The sequence below is a fragment of the Melopsittacus undulatus genome, chromosome Z, assembly GCF_012275295.1.
Source record: "Melopsittacus undulatus isolate bMelUnd1 chromosome Z, bMelUnd1.mat.Z, whole genome shotgun sequence".
NCBI classification, from domain to species: Eukaryota; Metazoa; Chordata; class Aves; order Psittaciformes; family Psittaculidae; genus Melopsittacus; species Melopsittacus undulatus.
The window spans coordinates 71,719,174-71,735,482 of NC_047557.1; positions in this window are offsets into that span (position 1 = coordinate 71,719,174).

A 16,309-nucleotide genomic window follows, 5' to 3' on the forward strand; every position below is an offset into this window, starting at 1 on the left:
GAGCTTTTCAGTCTTTCAGAGATAATCATAGTAAGATGAAATAGTTGAAAGTGAAATTAGGCAAAATGAACCATGAAATCACCTGCCATTTAGATGTACCAGCTAACACTGGAAAAATGCTAAAATTTGTTTCTGCTTCTGAAGAATCTGTTTACTGAATATTAATTACATTGGAAGTAGAGATTAGAAAAAAAAAGTCACATTTACATAAAGTTATAACTTAAAAGAATTTTGGAAATGGAAAGCTTTTGATATTTTTATCATGCACAAAGCTGGAAATGCTGGGACCAGGTAGTCTAACAATTCCATAGGAATAAAATTTCCTTCAGTGTCTGCATACCTGCTGTGCTCAGAAACATTGTTATGTCTGCTGCATACAGTGTTTTCACAATTTCTGCAGGAGAAGCTTCATACATAATGACAGCTCAGCAGTTTTATAGGAACTTGCACTGCTAGTTTGTCCAAAGGAAAAAGGCAATTCCATATTCAGTGGAACTAATACATTCCCATTTCGAGTTTATCACTCCTGCACACATTGTATTCAGTTTCATAGGCTAAGTTTGTAGTTTTCCTTCTTCTCTAGGGTCTCTTTGCTCTATTTGATTATCTCACTCTTTTTCTTTTTTTTTTTTTTTTTCTTTAATGTATAGGAGGATAATGTCTTTGAGAACTCTCTCTGTTTGGCATGTGTAGATGAAATGGGTCAGCATCTTTCATCATTAAGAGAGGCTCGCAGAAAGACTTCTGTACTCATGCAGATAATGTGTTCCTGAAGCTTGTTTCCTTATAAAGCCAAGCTAGAAGCAGGAACTTACCTACAATAACATTTCCTTTACAATACAGTGCAATCAAACTGAGAGCCAAAGAAAAACAGAGATGTTATTTCTGCAGTTTAAAATGTTTCATTCTAATGAGAACAGACATTATTCAGCTTTACAGTAACTATTACTAAAATAAAAGATGATTAAAAAAGTACAATTTACACCCAATTAAGAACACTTAGGAATGGGATTCTATCAAGCATAAAACCAACAAAAATAATAAAAAGTATAAATAATAAAAATCCACCCAGAGTCAGAAAATGTTTGCAATGTATATTTATTAATTTTTATGTATTGTATTATTTCCAAAACATATTTTGAACTACCACTTTTCTTGGTAATTTAGATCTAAAGGCATAATGCTTTCCAACATAATGAGACATTAGTACTTCAGAGTTTAGCTAAATTCCTTATTTAGAACTTTACAAAATAGAAGCTTACACTCAGAAACTAAAACCTAATTTCAGGTATTTGATGAAGTCTAAAATATATAATGTAACAACAACAATAAATGAAATATTCTTCAAAGGAGACAAGAATGACTATTATGTGTAAAGATAAAATTTATGGAAGGGCTTATCCTTTTCATTGAATGCTTCTTATTCTGTCCTGCATTTTCCTCATATTAAATGTTCTGACAGGAACAGAAATTAATGTTAATTTGGCAAATTATAGGTATTTTTCAATTTTTATTAATCATCAAAGAAATAGATAAAGCCTTTACTGAATTTGGAGCACAGAGGCAAAATGTCTCCTGAATAATATTATAGAAATAGTGACTTTAGGACATTGGGCAGGTTATAAGAGAGCTCTTTGTGGCCTATTGTATATGAAATTAGATGCCAATTTATTTGCTTGAAGAGAAACAGAAAATATTAAAAATGTAGTGGAAAGTATAGCTCACAGAAATATGCATGCTGCTCATGTAGTCTTAATTCCTGTTGCTTATTCATACAGAAAGTTACTGAGTTGACGTCATAGTGTGCTTGTATGTGTGTTTATAATACAAGCAAGGAGAAAAGAGGGAATGGTTACTTCTGGATAAGTTCATTGTCTGGAAGACTATGAATTTCTACCTGTTCTCTCACTTGCTTATAAGAAGTTTCTCATTCAATTGCATTTTTAGTGAACGTGGACTTTCAATAAATACCACAGTTCTGCTTACCTCAGACTGCTCACAGAACTTCCTTTTTCCAAGGCAGACAATCTAAAATAAGTACTTGTTCCATTTTTAATGCAGATACAGGCAGAAAATGCTGGGATGGTTATTATTTTTATTAATACTGTAATATTTATACCTGCCCAATTTCAAACATGCACATAAATATAGAAGCATCTTTGGCCTTTTAAATATAACTAACTACGCAAAAGGCTCTTGGGCCAATATTAGTTCTTTAATATGTAGCAGGTTATTAAACATGTGCACTGAAGCAACCAAAGTGTGACATGCAGCTCCATTAGATGTGTGTAATAAATAGAAGATATTACAAAAGGAGATTTTCAGAATTTATCACTGTTCCTGATGGGGTGAAATATAAAATGAAGTCCTAAAGGGGATATATGATAAGCCATAGAATACTAAAAGAGATTGTTTATGCAGCACTTTCTTCCCTAGGGGTCGAGTTTCAGGCATGCCAAGCAGAGGACAAAAAAAAGCAGATATAAAAAGTGCTTAAACCTTGGGGAAGCATCAAAGGCCATTGCATGGATGGATAGCTTATAATCTGAGCATCTGCTTTACAAAAATCAACAAGGAAAATGAAAGAACTGGAAAATAATAAAAAATTAAAGACATTATTTTAGTCATCATGAAAAAATAAGTAAAAAGGGCATAGCTTAGTGAAACAAAGATAATTCAACTAAAGTATGTGATCTATCTTTGCCAAACTGGTTGCAGCAACTGACAAAAATCTGTCCATTTATCTTACACTGTAAGCTTGCTTCAGGCATTGCCAGTAAGTCCTTGTCATTGCTTTTAACATTACAAATATCTGCCTATGGAAATGACAAACCTGGTGATCAAAGTGTAAATACAATGTATTGCATAAAAAAATTAGCCATCTGCATCTCACCTACGCAGTCAGCAATGTTCATTTCTGAGAACAAAAAAATTTTGAGGGAGGTTGTACAGGTGTCTGAGCACATGAAGCAGAAAATAAAAGCTGAAGGAATATATCCAGAAGGCAAATATTCTTGTCTTATCTCTTTGTTTTGATCAGATATTTCAGATTTATAAAGAGCACTGACAATAACTGAAACTCTTGTGAGGTAGAAGTATACCATGAATGAGTACTTCATGTCTGATCTCCATCACTAGATCATATTTTACAGATTTTGCATCTGAACCTGCTAGCTGTGCTGCAGACTCAGTGTCTCTTCTACTGGTATTCCCATGCAAGCACTAAAATCTGCCTGCAAACCAAGGTATAACTGACCTGGTGAAACTGGGCTGCCATACAGATCATAGAATCACAGAAAGGTTTGTGTTAGAAGGGTCCTTAAGCTCATCCATTTCCAACCCCCTGCAATGGACAGGGACACCTACCACTAGACCAGGTCACTTCAAGGCCTGTCCAACCCAGCCTTGAACACTGCCAGGGATGCGGCAGCCACAGCTTCTCTGGGCAACCTGTGCCAGGGCCTCATCACCCTCACAGGGACGAACTTCTGCCTGAACTTCTGTGGATGGGAAGAATCATCAGAAAATAAAAAGGTAAGGCCTACAGGTTGGGATAAGAACAGTTTAATAATTCAGTGTAATACAATATTGATCATAATAATGAAAAGGGAAATAACAATAAGAGAGATAAACCAAAAATCTAACAGACATCAGTGCTGCACAGTATGATTGCTCACCACCCACCGACTGATACCCAGCACAACCCAAGCAGCAATTGGTCCCTTCTGGCCAGTTTCCCTCAGTTTTATATACTGGGCATGATGTGCTGTGGTATGAAATATCCCTTTGACTAATTTGGGTCAGGAGTCCTGTCTTTACTTCCTCCTGGCTTCTTGTGCCCCTTCTCACTGGCAGAGCACAAGGAACTGAACAGTCCTTGATCAGGATAAGTGCTACTGAGTAACACTATAATAATTGTGTTATCAACATTTTTCTCAGACTGAAGCCAAACCACAGCACTGCACCAGCCACTAGGAATGATAAAAAAAACTCTGTCCCAGCTGAAACCAGGACAATTTAATTTTTGTTTGCTTGTGCCTCCAGTTTTGTTGTCTTGACTCTTCCCAGCTTGGTGAAGATAGCGGAATAACCTCATGGCAGTCTACAACTTCCTCAAGAAGGGCAGCAGAGGAGGAGGTGCTGATCTCCTTTCTCTGGTGACCAGCAACAGGACATGAGGAAATGTAATGAAGCTGCATCAGGGAAAGAACAGGGTCCCTAGGGAAGTGCCCACAGTACCAATCTTGTCAAGAGTTCAAGTTGTGCCTGAACAGCACATTTAGGTTACTTTAGGTATATCTAGTCCTGTGAGGACCAGGGAGTTTGACTCAATGACCCTTATGGATCCCTTCTAAACTAAGATATTCTATGATTCTTTGATTCTTACCTTTTTCTCTTGGTTTAGTTCTATTTCTCTTTCTAGCTTCTTAAGATGCAAATAAATCAAAGTTAGGTCATTTGCAGACTACTACAGAAGTAGTTATCACCTGCATATCATAATGGTGTGTTTAGGTGTGAAATATAATAAAGCTTGTTAAAATAAATGCTAACTTTCTTCAGTTCACCAACAGCATATGCTAACTTGCTAGTGTAGCCTAGTTGTATAAAACACTAGATGTATTCAAGTTATGATTTCATTTATTTACTATTATTATTGTGCTCAGTGAGATCCTGCCACTGTCTTGGGTTGCACAGCCACAAGTACACTCCACTCAGCATACTTTTACAAAAGCAATGGTACTGCTCTTATAAAAGTAGTTTACACAAGAAGAGGAATAATGGGAGATTAAGTATACAAACAAATTGTCAGCAACTGCAGGAGAAATGGGAGGTATTCAATCTGACAGAAGAAAGGTACATGTTTATAAAGCAGTCAAAAATATTAAACTTCAAGGCCATTTTCTGACACATGTATTCTGTTGATTTATACGTGTTTCTTTTTAGTTGTTTCACAGGCTCAGTGATTACCTGGTTGACTGTCCCATTTCTCTGATGAAATTTGGGTGAATGAATAGGTTGATTAATAATACACAGTTGCCACATGAAGAAAAGCTTTAACAGCCTGAAAACGAACAGTTAAACCAGAGCCAGACCCTGCAGTACTTACAGTCACTTGTTACTCTGTTATGGCAAGATTCAACCATCTCTGTCAGTACAAGGAAGGGCATCACAAAACGTTTGATTTCAGTGCCAACAAAACTCTTACAACTAAGCCCATTACTGATCATTATCTACTCATTTCTGTAGGGATTCTGTGTCAAACACCACCTATTATTTTGTGCAAATCCACAGATCTAAATCCACATCTTCATTTTTAATTCACCGTAAATTATCCATTTTGAAGGTGTAAACTGAGCTATGGAAATTTCCATCTGAAACTACCACAAAACTGAAAAATAAAAAGTGAAAATAAATGCATTTTACTAGTAGACATAACTTTCTGGAAGAATTGTGCATGGAATTTTTTACCTGCAAAATAAATATTTGAACATGCCCATTCCCACTCCATCAAGCTGTTTTATATATGACACACCCTACTTTGGCCTAAGTTTCTGTCTCAGAATCCACCACAAGAGATATGCAGTATATTGACTATTCTCATTTTTCATACACCACAAAACCAGAATTAGATTGTCCACCCACTGAAAAAAATCGCCAAAATAGTTTTTTTCAGAGATAACTGTCTACTGAACCAATCTCAAGCAAGGGATCAGTTTATTGTACCTGTGCCAGAGAAGTTAATTCACTTTCTTTGCACCTTCTTTACCTATCTTCTTTAGTGGTTAATTTGTTAATGTGATTATATAGAGATATTCCTTATTTTATTTTCAGGGAAACACCTTTGCATACTGTACTTTGTCCCACAGTATACTTAACCATTTTTTCTTGCTGTAACACTTACTGTGGAGAAGGGTGCTTGCTTTAAAGAAATAATATTAACACAGAAATACAAGTAATGCATCAAATTAAAAAGATTACATTCACAGATGGACAAAGGATAAAACTGCTATTCCCATGTTCAGGAGTACATTAATTCTGGAGAACATGAGTACCAGACCAGTTTATTGTGCTATAAAAGTCAGGATAATAGTATTTAAATAGTTTAGGAGAAATCATAGTCACTCTGTAAGTTGTGAAATTGCCATTTACAATCATAATGACCAAAAGCCATTGATATTCTGTGAGAACAGCTTGATTTCTGAAAATAATTACATTCTTCAAAATTTATAGCTGAGAGAATTTGATTGAGTCTGCTTATATGAAGGTATCTGAGATAATGCAATATACAGGATATGATTCTATGCATGCTACACACAGTTGCAGAGTTGTGGCTTTTTGGTGCTTCTGTTAGATGCATTAGTCTTTCCCTTTATAAGTCAGACATAAATCACTCTTGCCAGCAGGTACACTACTTAACATAGGATTCAAGTGAATATTTACAGGGCATTTAAGGAGATTTTTAACTTCTTGTCAGCAGGATTCCAAATCGCTAGACACTAATAAAAGTCACTATGTAATTCTTGGTAGGATTTTAAAAGAACAGAATTATCATAATAAATGTAAGTAAAAATGGACTAGTTTCATCAGTATTTAAATTTCAATAAATGTGGCTTGTCATACCTTAGTTGTCCAAATATAAGCCTAAAAAATACCAACCTCAGCTTGTTTGAGGAAAGAAGAAAAAAGAACCGTTAAATATTTTCCTTTAATTGATAAATGAGTCATTTCATAGAACAATATTAGTTGTATTTTAGAATAAATACTTTGTTTACAATATGAAAGCATTTCTAGAGAGGAAAAATAGTACAGTCATACTTTATATCTTGTGAATGCCAAAGTTCTCCAAAATTCATATATATTGTGCATGTGAAGTTTTATAGTATATTTTATAAGGCATGGACTACTTCTGTCACATTTTCAATCATAATGCTAAAATCACTATATTTTAAAGATATTATTTTAACACATCACTCGATAAAATTAGCATTATCTCTTAGAGAAAAGTAACTTCAGCCACTCTCAACTGGGAACATTAAGATAAATTTGTAAGTATAATGTATCTTATCTAAATGTGATGAAAATTAGTTTTTCACCTCATGTTTCATACCTGAAATACAACTGAAAGACTTGCTCCTGATATTCACTTGTCACTGTACCTTACGAAATTCTGGAGCACATTTGCAAAATTAATCCTCTTAGTCTATTGGTTGCTGCATCCTATTTTATTTCCTCCTTGGCAGCCTGAAAAAAGTCCGTCCTTTCACTTGAATAATTCCTGCCACTTTCAGCGAAAGTAAACACTATCATTATTTTGGGTCACTGATGTCAAGTTGTAGCAAGTCAGAGACTCCATTTGCTAACAAATCTGAAATCAGAATTTACACTCTGCTTAAGAAATGAGACTCCAAACAAAAAGAAAAAAGTAGATACTGAGAGCCTTGCAGCTGCATCTAGGGCTTATAGCAGTGTTTCATAGTGCTTCTCATTTCTCCCTCCAGGACCTGGGGAAACACTTGAGACAGAGAGCCACTGGCTTGACGCTTAGTGCTGCCATGCCGTGTCCAAGAAAACAACTAAGGATGATCCCTAAAATTTATAAAGTATTACACATCAGATTAACAGGAAATAGGGATGATTTTTTTCTTTTTTTTTAATTAAGATTTTAAAAAAAGTGTTTATTCCCACTAAGAGAGATAAGCAGTGCTGAAATTCTTTGAATTTGGTTGTCCCTTGTGTGGCTGAGGGATTCAAATCCTTTCCATGACCTCTGCCTGTCAAAATGCTGCCTCTCTGCTTGCTGTAAGCAGCCGTACCTGCAGCTGCTCTAAGCCACCCTAAAGTGTCATGTCTGTCTACATTCAAGCCAGTACGACCAGTCAGCACCACACGCAAATGGGAATCTGGTGCAGTATTTTCTCCTCCTCTTTGTCCCAAACATTGGTAGCTATGTCTAGGACTGACATGTTGGACCAACTTCTCCCTAGCCACCAGCTTTTCCCCTGACTTTTTTTAGTCCAGCCTGAGGCTTGCACAGATTGCAAGGTTTTGCAGTGTCCTCTGGAATCCACTATCCCCAGACTTCCTATTAGTTAGGTGTTAGGCATTACTGGTAAATAATTCCTCACGTAGAATAAAAATGATGCTTTCTCATTCTCATATTTAATTATTTATCTATGTATAATTATACTAGATAAACATTCAACTGAATCCACTTCTGTATAGGAAGACCAAGCCCAACCATTGAATTTGTATTACATGATAAGATGGGACATATGTTTCCCTAGTTTAGAAAAAGACACCTTAAAAACTGACCCTTAAATAAAGTTGTTACTTTTTTTTTTAAAATTATTCCTTCACAAGAAAAATAATAGAAAAGCTTCTGTTATCACTCTTCTTGTGTAAAGTATCAGAATTGGTCAGACTAGAAAAGAGTTTATGATTTGCCTTACGTGATGCAAAGTTTGTGTGTCAGTAGTGGACACTACATCTTGCAGCTGCAATATGAAGACACTGCTGCTTCTTATCTACTATCCGTTGTCTGCTTTACCTGCTTAGTTTCTAAGCTTTTGGCCTGTTGTGATATTTATGTTGAACCATACACAGTCAATCCTTGATTCTACCTGAGGCACCTTTGTTTTTCTTCTTCGAAATGTTTTGTAGGTAAATAATAAAAGCAAATACAAGTGCTTTGCAAGGAAATCCGCTAGGTGTCTACAAAATGGAGCACATAGCTGTACCCAGCAAGCCAGTTTGCTGACATGCATATATTACAAACTGAAGTAAAGCATATCCTCAGACAGATTATAAAATTTACTCCTGACAGATAAACGGTTCCTTCCACCTTTTGATTTGCCAAGCACTAAATTCCTGCCCAGTTATCCTTGAGCAATAGCTATTGAATGCTGCATAATTTATGCATTTCACAGATCCAGCTTTGCAACAGGTTATTCCAAGCAATTTAATTCAAAATTAGTTTCTCTTAGAGAATAAAAGAAATTGAAACCTGCAGAAAGCATAGTCCAAAGACTGGTCTTTCTTCTCAACACATCATTTCATATCCCCTATCCTCAAAGAGATCTCCTTTCCTTCAGAATAATCTTTAATAAAATATTACTTTCCAAAATAATCACAAATTTATCATTTCCCAAGTTCATCCTCATTTTTTTCTCCTGATTACTAGCCCAGTTCTCCAAAGAGAAACTTTTCTGTAATCATAGCAGAAGTTGCCCTCTTGTGCATATGCGCTGCAATACAGTCCTTAACTACATCATCAGAAAGCGTTTTTCCCAAAGAACTCTGCTTCTTCTAGCATACCAGATCCTATACACTTGAGGAATGAAGTAGGGATACATGGTGATTCAAGATCTATGTGCTTTGCTACAAGGATATAATGGAAGAAAAAAATAAATAATAAAGGAAAACAAACCTGAAGAATACTCTGCAGGAACAAACAGATTCTACTCCAGGCTCTGACAATGAGTTTCCAGGTGATGCTAAACAAGTTTTTTTAACTCAGAATTTTTCCAGTTTCTCATTCACCATGTATTTTTCATTCTCTTATTGGTCAAATTAAGATTCTGGCTCTGATGTACAAAAGTTCTTACAACACGAGTTAAAACCTTACACATATAGAATATGTGGAACGTTTCAACACCCTGAAAAAACATTTGTAGCTATTTTAACTGAAGCAAACTCACTGAAGTCAGTAATGTTTTCTCTCTCACAGACTCAGTACCCTATCTGTAAAATGGGAACAAGAACTTCTGGTGTTTCTGTGAAATTTATTTGGTTTTATTAATTTGAAAGTTTAAGCCACTATTGGCATGGGTGTCTTGGAAGAAAGCAAAAAAGAAAGTAGGCATTGTTCATGTAGAAACACATTTTAATTCAGGAATATGCCTAAACCATGCACATGTGTGAGGAAAACTACATTGGAAAACTGTTTATTACCTGAGTTTCTTTCATCTGCAGTAAACAAGGAAAGTCCTGTGGAAAACCTGTTTTATATTCACGAATAATTACAAGATGGTTATGTTTATACACAATAATTAAATTAATAGTGCACAGAAAACCACTATGATACTTTCCAACACCTATGCACTTGATCTTTTATTGTAACTGGAGGTATTTTTAACTTCTTTATATGCAACATGTATTCTTGTAACTTATGTATGCAGACATACACTAGTAAGAAAAGCTGACAACCAGAGCAGCTCTCTTTGAAATGTTGCTGATACAAACTTTGACAGTCAATTGTCAACTAAGAGATAAACTATGCTGCAGAAAAGTTCTTATGACTTTAAAAAAAAACATGTGTTGTGTAAAACTGGATTATTGTTACTCTAAGCAAATGGAAAATAGAAAAAAAATGGAAAACCAAACTTTTGAAAACATGAAGAAGGCCAAAATATTCCCTTATGGTTAGTAACATGAAAGATTACTTGGAACAGACACTACTGAATCATAGAATCATAGAATAGTTAGGATTGGAAAGGAACTCAAGATCATCTAGTTCCAACCCCCATGCCATGGGCAGGGACACCTCACACTAAACCATGTCAGCCAAGTCTTCATCCAACCTGGTCTTGAACACTGCCAGGGATGGAGCATTCACCACCTCCCTGGGCAACTCATTCCAGTACCTCACCACCCTAACAGTAAAGAATTTCTTCTTTATATCAAGTCTAAACCTCTGCTGTTTCAGTTTGAACCTGTTACCCCTTGTCCTATCACTACAGTCCCTAAAGAATAGTCCCTCTCCAGCATCCCTGTAGGCCCCCTTCAGATACTGGAAGGCTGCTATGCATGTAAAGGTTTAAGCTTGTCTTAAACATAGACTTGTATCAAGCAAGAACCTTCAAGTAAATAAACTTATTTATAAAAATATCAAGGAGTTTGACTGCCTAGTGAAACCTGCTTGAATTTTTACTTTAATACAAAACAAAGAATAATGTTTAACACAGCATGTATTTGAATTTTCAATATTGCATACTGCCACTAGATAGGCAATTGTCATCTTTAAGTTAAATGAGAGCTCCTCTTCTTGGTACCACTGAAGCACCTAACCTGCTGAGTGTCTACTGTTGAATACATGCAATGAAAGTGGTTTGCAAGGTATTTGTATGTTGCAAGTGATCATTCTAATACATCTAGTTCAGGATGAACCAAAACACTACAGTTTGTCAGGTTTTGCTTTGTACTACTAACTAAAGTATTATTTATTGATATGAACACATTATTGTATCTGCCAGCATACTTCCATATAGAATGGCTTTCCAGAAGCTTGGTACAGTTACCTGATTCTTCCTGAATTACATTACTAAAATTTACAATTCTTTAAGATCTTAGCTGAGCAGAGATGTTAGAAACAGGTTAAATCCAGTTGACCTCTGTGGGAATTAAGTATATGATTAAGTGCTCTGACAAGCTTGTGTCATGGTTTAACCCTAGCTGGCATTAAGTGATACACAGCTGCTTGCTCATTATCTCCCCACTGCAGGTGGGATGAGGAGGTGAATATGAAAAAAGAGGAAAACTCAGGTGGTTTGAGATAAGAACAGTTTAATTATTGAAATTGATTAAAATATAATAATAACTATGATAATAATAACTATAAAAGGAAATCAAGTGAGAGAAATAAAACAAAGGAACAAACAACAAACAGCAGTGCTGCATAATACAATTGCCAGCCACCTACTGACTGACACCCAGCCCGATCCGAGCAGCAATCTGGGCCTCCCGGCTGCCTCCCCCAGTTTATATGCTAGACATGACATGCTGTGGTATGGAACACCCCTTTAGCTAGTTCAGGTTAAGTGTCCTGTCTCTGCTTCCTCCCTGCTTCTTGTGCCCCTCCTCACTGGCAGAGCATGAGAGACTGAACAGTCCTTGATCAGGGTAAGTGGTACTGAGCAACAGTATAGTATCAGAGTGTTATCAGCATTGTTCTCAGACTAAAGCCAAACCACAGCACTGCACCAGCTGCTAGGAAGAAAGTTAACTCTGTCCCAGTCAAAACCAGGACAGTTTGTTTATTTGCTTGTTTCAAATGTCAGTATTATTACATAGTAAAAATATTGCAAGACAGAGCTGTGGGTAGTGCAGTTATTCCGGAGTTAAATGTGAATGGTGCTTGTAAATCGTTTCTTCTCTTAGTACACTATGTTGAGAATCTGTAAGAATCTATCTCAATTAGACCTCCTTAAGAGGTAATCAAATACACTGTAATGAGATATAACCATTATGCCTAGATTGCTCCTTCACATCAAATATAGATTTAAAATGGAAAAAGTTATTATCTGCTGCCTGTTTGAGCTAATGTCTGTGTAAAATGAGCTTGGTTGCCTGGATGCATTCGCCTTAGAAAAATATCTGTCGCAAATATGAGACAATGATTTATACAACTGCCCTATTTGAAAATGCCTGAGTGATTACATCAAGGTCAGTCTGCCACATTATTCCCAAGTATTTATGCTACACAGCTGCACCTACATGCACATGACATTGCCACATCACAAGATATCAATGTATCTCCACTCATACCTATGCTAATAAAGCACAGAGGGACTGCTAAATCGAGATGTAACACACAAAGAAGGCATGATCCAAGGCAAAACTTACATAGTTTGGTCTAAGTTCAGAAAGACTGGTCTGGGTTTCTCTTCACTAATTCATCACACCTCTCTCAGCTATTATGTAGATTCTTTTCATCTCTGTCTGCCATTTACATTCAATGTTCACACAAACTTCATCGGCCAGTATGGTGCACCAACCTATAATCTACAAGGTGAAAGTGGAGAAGGTAGAGTTCTACTTTACCAAGTAGAACTTCAAGAGACATCTTGAAGCACAAGAGAGGCAGATTCTCAATCGGCAATCAGTTGGTCGTAAAAATGAGTTGTTGCCCAAGTAGTTTGAGTTGTTGGCAGCTTTTGAACCTATATGCATCATTGTTAGAAACCCCCCAAAATTATAGGTATACTGTGTGATGTCCTCAACCTCTGTTCCCATAAATTTCTGGTTGCAAGAGGTTACATTCCTGAGCCACTTGCTGGAGCTGGTGCTATGTTCAGCTTAGCAACCTGTTTTTCTGGGCTTCAGTTGCAATCCAAAAGCAGTCAACCCTAACCTTCAAGTGACCAGCACAGCAGTTCAGTACTCCAATTAACATAACTATAATCAAGGTCTGGTGCACCACCATATTTAATGTAAGAGACACAGAATTCAGGACAGATATCAGCTTGAACACTGTCACTCCACACATGAGAGATCCAGTGACTAACACGGGGAGCCTGCTGTCACCATCGAAAGAATCAAGTGAAATGACAGCAGTGTCTCAGCAGAAGTGATTCATGCATGTTTACATTAAGCCTACTGTCTGTAAACAATACTAATGTGTATCAGATCAGAACTCCAGTAGCTGCTTTCTTTGATAATTAAGCTCCTGTTTCAAATATGGAGCAACAACTACAGCATTGTCAGCAGCAATGCCTTACCTCTGTTGCTCTGGTTCCTAACATTGTACTGTACAATCATCTAAGCTATTGAAAATACTGGGTCCTTAACTTGTGCCAGATGACCATGAATTATGCTGTTGGGCATCTCCACACATATCAGGTTTGCCTTCTGCACCAGTAATTATGATCTGCTACACACTTTGCAATTCACATAAGGAATGGAAAACCCATCCAAACTGGTGGCTTTCAGGTTCATATGTTGATTCTGGACAGTGATCAAGAGGGCATCTCTTAGGAAGGATATGTCTCCCTGCCAGCACATATCTAACCTGCTGAATAACTGTCGTTGAACACATGCAATGAAAATGGTTTGCCAATTCTTTGCATGTTGTAAGTGATCATCCAAATATATCTAGATCAGAATGAATCAAAACCCTATATAGCCTGTCAAAAAAGGCTGGATTTGTTGAAATATGGAGGAAGGGAGGGAGGGTGATGGCAAGTCATGGAATTGTTCATAGTCCAGTATAATGTAATCACCTGCCTCCTATATCCAGTATGTCCCAATACCATCTACGAATGACACCTATGCAAGAAGGTTCACCTTACCCTTCCTTTCATGGCTTCCCAAAAGCAGGAGCCTGCATTCCATTTCATATTCCCCCAGTTGGTGGACAAGTCACATAAAAGGTAGTATTTATGTCACAGAAAGAAAATCCATATGTCATGATGTGCTACCATTCTGTTGCTTTGAAAAGTCCCAAAAATGTAAATAAACTTGCAATAAAAGGTGAAGAAATATGTTGGCGGTACTGCATCAGTGTTACATTGATAGCTGTTTATCCAGTGAAGGGTACTTCCTTCTTAACGATACTAGGATCAGCTCACAAAAGCTTGTCTGCTATGAAAACCAAGTTATTCTTCACAGCAGTTTCACTCTGTGACTGGAGGCATCTACTTTTGGATTACACCAGCCATGTGACTTGGAAAGAAAAGCCCCAGAGAATTCCAAGCTAAACATGTTTCTTGAGTGCCTAGCTGACTAGAGATCAGTTTGTGAGCTGCTGCTGAAGAGAAGTCTGTTCTGGTTGACAGTACTTAGGCTACTAGCCAGTTCAGCCAAAGAGCTGGTAGTAGAATTTTAGAGAGCATATTCTGGAAGGAACATTACACTACCATTTGGGAGCACCCCCAGCAAAGTGGCACTTGGCTTTGGCTGATAATATCTGTGGATGAATGCTCTGCTAGTCTTGACAGGATACCTGGAGCCACACAACTATGTCAGATGTATCAGGGACATTATCCAGAAGTATCACTGGGACCAAAGATTGTGAGCCCTTCTATTTTCATCATTCTTGATAACAACATACCACTTCTCCTATTAAGAACACATGGGCTGAATGTATAGGCTGACTTTGATTCTGCATTTAGGCAAGAGAAAGTGCCATCTTTTCACAACCACCAGCTCTTCTGATCTTGCTCTATTTAGTAGCTCAGTATGTAAACTTCAAACTGGTACATGTAATTAGAAAATACGACTTTGCCATGTCAGTAAAGTTCTAGCAGCATGCATATTTTATTCTTATGACCTCTTACTGAGATAACACCTGAGGTACTAGATTCCTGATTGCTAGCTAGGAAGAAGAGATACACATATACACCTTGGAGGCCTTGTTGCAGATTTTTTAAGGGGATGTGGCATTTCACTGCATGGTCACAGAGTCCCTGATAAGTCTGCTATGCAGATTTCTGGGATACACACCAACAAGATACAATTTCGAAGAATGCAAATGACATTGTTGCCAATAATGCAGGCAATAATGGTCAAAATAGGTCAGTCAATTATGAACCCAAATGGTCATGTTGGTCAAGGACTAAGTATGTGCTCTCTTCCTTCCACTCTTAAGAGCTGCTACTTCACTCTAGAGCATAGACAAATTTATCTTGCTTTCTCTACATACATGACTGTGGTAGACTGTCAGTCTGATACCTTAAATCAAAAATACCCTCCAAATGAAATGTTCACATTGAATCCTGAAAATATCAAACTATTATCGCCTTGCCATTTAACTAGGAACAGATTTCAAGAAGCTGCAGATTTACTGTTGCTAAGTAAAATACATTGATGGTAGCCTTTTCTTGCTTATGCTCACTGAAGAATGGTATATGCTACCCAAAACTGAACTTTCATGTGCTGTGAGAAAAGAAACAAAATGACAATGTTTCAGCAGGATTTTGCTCTAAAATTTAATATTCAGGACGAGTCTCACACTTTGGCTAAGGAGTGCTGAGCACACTTTGTTAGTGACCATTGACACCCTTTGCACTGAAAAGCACAACTGAGGTGACAGAACAATGACAACTGCAGCATAACCCAGCTAGACGGCATGAATCTTTAAAGTTTCCTTTTTTTTGGAAGAACTGTTTGGTTAAAATCCTAGATTAAGAACCAGAAGGGGAAAAATACCCTAAACCAAACCTCTGTGACTTGCATTTTTAAAACAGACTTTTGACCTTTTATTATTTTAAAAAGACAAAACTAAATCCAACATGGGATTTTCTTACTCTCGTTTAAAATTTGAAACATTATAATTTTGTTTGTGATTTGAATTATGGTAACTAGCCACACAAATGGGCAGAATGGTATCTTCAGTGTTATAAACTGAGGAAAATATTTCAGTTTTACTGGTAGTGAAGACAGATGTATGCACCAAGCATAACACAGTATATTCAAACAGCAAAATAAAGAACGCATTTTACAATTAATAAGTTCTTCACATATTCTACTTCAGCTTTCTTTTTCTTGGAACTCGTATCAACACAAGTGAAGTGAGTTTTCCTTAAGGACAGCT